The sequence below is a fragment of the Elephantulus edwardii genome, unplaced genomic scaffold, assembly GCF_000299155.1.
Source record: "Elephantulus edwardii isolate Elephantulus edwardi_28Jun2011 unplaced genomic scaffold, EleEdw1.0 scaffold00204, whole genome shotgun sequence".
Taxonomy (NCBI): domain Eukaryota; kingdom Metazoa; phylum Chordata; class Mammalia; order Macroscelidea; family Macroscelididae; genus Elephantulus; species Elephantulus edwardii.
This window is the reverse complement of record NW_006399954.1, coordinates 4,028,811-4,033,222: the sequence shown is the minus strand read 5'-3', so window position 1 is coordinate 4,033,222 and position 4,412 is coordinate 4,028,811. Positions and strand designations below refer to the sequence as shown.

At 38.8% G+C, this 4,412-nt stretch overlaps 1 pseudogene; it reads left to right on the top strand.

Annotated features, from left to right (window-relative positions):
* Positions 1–2,040: 2,040 nt before the first annotated feature.
* On the top strand, positions 2,041–4,412 carry LOC102845103 (annotated as a pseudogene).

Below are 4,412 nucleotides of genomic sequence, written 5' to 3'. Positions count from 1 at the left end.
TGGTGCAACCACTGTGGAAGGTCATATGGCACTTTCTCAAAAAGTTGCTAATAGAGATAAGATTTGATCCAGCAATTCCACTAATTGGAATATATCCCAAAGAGCCCATAAATTACATCCAAGCAGATATATGCACACCCATGTTTATCGTGGCTGTGTTCACAATAGCAAGGAGTTGGAAACAACCCAGGTGTCCATCATCAAACGAATGGATAGAGAAGTTGTGGTATATTCACACAATGGAATTCTACACTGCATTGAAAAACAAGGAACTCATGCAATATTATTCAAAATGGGTTAGCCTGGAGGACATTATGCTGAGTGAAATATCTCAGTCGCAAAAGGACAGATATTGTATGGTGCCACGGCTGTAAAATGGGACTGATATCAAGGTTGGGGTAAGACTGAGAAAAACTGGATACATTGTGTATACTGCACTGAAACAGATGAGGGAGAGAATAATTTAAAAGCAATGTATGATAGGATATTATGGTTATCACAAGAGTCCATAGTTAAGGTTACATAGTGGCATGTGCTAGGGGCAGTGAGGGGGTGTGGGGGGATTGTGTAGCAGGGAAGGAGTGTTTCTTTTACTTTTCAAAGAGAGGTGCGAACGGGGTGGGGGGGGTAGGGCTGGACGGGGAGAGAAGTGCAGCAATGAATGAATGGAAATCCAAAATCTCTGTAAATGTTCATTAAAATTATTAATTTAAAAAAAGACCTGCAAGAATTAAAAAAAAAAACCAATCAATACAAGACAGAGAAAGTACAATCAATACAGTTTTGGAAATAAAAGAAAAGAATAAAAATGCAATCCAAATTATCAAGATTTAATTGGAGAATTCCCCAACACGCTGGAGAGACAAAAAATTAGAATAGAAGGGATGGAACAGAGAATCAGTGAGCTAGAAGATAAAAATCTTACTGGGAACTTACTTGAAGAAAAAAAGATGGAAGGAAATGAAGAAAACATTAGAATGATGTGGGATAACATCAAACACAATAACATGTGTGATAGGACTTACAAAATAGGAGGGATAGAAGAAAAGCACTGAGAAAATTGTCCAAGAGATACTAGAAGAAAACTTCTTAGGTATTGAGGGGCCTCAGGCCTTTTGTTCATATAGTTGCTATGAGTCATACTCAATTCAAAGGCAATCAACAACAACGACATATTAAAGAAGCTCTGTGAACTCTAAAAAGATTAGACCTAAAACAAGACAAAACAAAACAAACAAACAACAACAACAAAAACCCCACATCAAGACAGAGGGTGAAAATAAAACTTACAAATTGGGAAAAAATGTTTGGCAATGCCAACTCGAACAAGGCCCGCAAAATAAAACTTTTCAGAATATGGCATGACTTCCACAAGAAAAAGACCCAATTACAAATGAGCAATATATTAAAAGGCTTTTCACAGAGGAAGACATTCAGCCTACAGACATGTGAAGAAATGCTCAAAATCACTGGCAATAACAGAGACCCAAATCAAAACCATAATGAGATATCATCTCAGTTCAGTAGCAGTGATAAAGTTTAACAGAACAGCAAGCAACGAATACTAAAGAAGATGTGTAGAAGTCCAAACATACACTATTGGTGGGATTGTGAAAATGGTACAACCACTCTAGAAGGAAGTTTGGCATTTCTTCAAAAAGCTGGACACAGAAATTTCACATGAACCAGCATATTCCATTGCTAGAAATACCCTCTAAGGAAATTAGAACTGAGACACAAATGGATATTTGCATACCAAGGTTTATAGCAGCATTATTCACAAGAGCAAGAAACTGGAAACACCCCAAATGCCCATCAACAAACTGCTAAATTGAGAAACTGCAGTAGGTTCCCATTATGCAGCACTTAAGAGCAATAATTTTGAAAAATACTATGTAACATAGGAAAGTCTAAAAAGCTGAGTGAGCTAACTCAGTCTCATAAGGACAGATACTGTGTAAATTCATTATTGTAAAAAATAGGACAACTAAAAAGATGTATATAAGTATCCAAAGAGGAAAGGGGAAGGGGAGAGAGTGGATGAAAGTGTGGAGGGAGCAAGTCAGTAGGATTACAGAGTTTGGTGGACAGAGAGAGAGGTTGAAGGAGTTGGGAAAGAGTTACATAGTTGAGCATACTAATGTTGCAGAGCTTGCAAATATCCTTGATTTATCCCTAGTGAAGAATACCGCTTCAATGTATTGGCAATTGGGCTTTGCCCACAAGAAGGGACAAATAATAAATTTGGATCAACTTCATTCATCATGGCAGATTGTTTCATCTCTAAACAGATTGAAGAGCACTTTCAATCCACAAAAGATGCTCCTATTATGGTATGCTGGGTGAAGTAGGAGACCTGTACCAGAAGATTTTTGGCTACTGACACTGATTCAATCAGGAAGATCCAGCTGACACAGCCAGCATAGGCAGTTTGAATTTGCCAACATGTTATACTAAGCATATTGCATTCCTGTTTGATTCAACTTTTATTGCCTTTCCCCCCTTTTTTATTATTAATTTCAATGAAAAATTTACAGAGACTTTGGATTTCCATTCACTCATTGTTGCACTTTTCTACCTCCCTCCTTCTCCCTCCCAGTACATTCTCCCCTTGGAAAAGTAAAAGAAAAATTCTTTCATTGTTTTACAATCCTTCTCCCCCCAGATCCACTCCATTACACAGCCTTTCCTCTGGACTCCCATCATGACAAAAATACCTAATCACATATCCCTTTTAAACAGTTTTCTCCCTCATCTGTTTCAAAGCAGTATACATTATTTATCTCATTTTTCTCAATCTCCCCCCCAAACCAATGTCAGTCCTGTTTTACAACAGTGGCACCATGCACTATTTGTCCTTTTGTGACTGAGATATTTCACTCAGCATAATGTCCTCCAGGGCCACCCATTTTGAATAATATTGCATGAGTTCCTTGTTTTCAATGCAGTGTAATATTCCATTGTGTGATCATACCACAGGTTCTCTATCCATTCTTTTGTTGATGGGCACATAAGTTGTTTCCAACTCCTTGCTATTGTGAACACAGCCACGATAAACATGGGTGTGCATATATCTGCTTGGATGTCAGTTATGGTCTCTTTAGGGTATATTCCCAGTAGTGGAGTTGCTGGGTCAAATGGTATCTCTATTTGCAACTTTTTGAGAAAGCTCCACACCACCTTCCACAGTAGTTGCACCACTTATTGCCTTTTTAGTGATGGGAAATCTTTCATCAAACTTGCAAAGTCATTCAGTCATGATGTTTGAAATTGGCAAGCTCTCAGATGAGTCTCTGGACAGCTTTCTTAGAGAACTGGAAAAGGTCCAGGCGAAGCATAGAGATATTTTGATCTTGCACTTACTCTGAGAAACTCAATTCTATTATTGTCATAATAAGGATCTAGTTGCACAAACTACACAGCCAGATCAACCTACCTATGGTTTCCCTTTGGATCTCTTACACTGTGAAAGTCTTCTTGGTCTGGACCCTGCAACTTGCAGCAGAGTTCTGAACAAAAATTACACTCTGCTCGTTTCCATGAGCCTCTGACCAATGAAATCCGTCCAGTCAACAGCTGCATGCCTCAACATATTGCACCAGCTATCCCAGAAGTCAGCTCTATCTGGTTAAAACTGCATGTTTACTATATCACTGGGCAAGGACCACCATCTCTTTTATTGTCCAAAAGGATAAGGCTTTGAAAACTGCCAGATATATTCTGCGGTTATGACTGATTACTAATTACATCTTGGAGCCATAAACCTGGGGTAGTTCCTACTTTGAAGATGTTCACAATGTTGAATGATGTTTTAACACATTCCCTGGCTTTAATACAGGGGCATGGTTTACATGGAATAGGAGAGACCATCCATATACCATTTCCATTTGATGAATCAGAACTACAAGGAGAGTTTACCCTGGTCAATAAGGGTGTTCACAGAGCATTGCATACTTTGAGGAGCAAAGGAAACCTGAAGCATTTTTGTGGCTATGTCATGATGCTGAATGCCTCTAATCATCTTCCACATCGAAAGCTGAATAATGCTTCTGATGAGAGAGGAGAGCATGATTTGGTTTCCGGCTCAGATGTAAATGGAAGCACAGAATCATTTGAAATGGTCATTGAGGAAGCAGCTATAGAATCAACAGCAAAACAAAACTTTGGGCTGCAACAGAAGCAGACTGGATTCCTCTCAAATTGTGCTTTGAAATTCCACTTTTAAGTTCTGAGTTAAATCAGGTTTGGAGGAAAATTGCAACACATGACTTTTGCAGAAAAGAAAGCCCTTCAAAACCTCATACATTCCAGTAGGCAAAACTCTACAAGTCCTTAACTTTGTTCATTTATTCCAGGAAGGTGCTTCAATACTGGGTGTCCAGATGGAGGCCAGTTTCCCTAGTGTGTTCTAA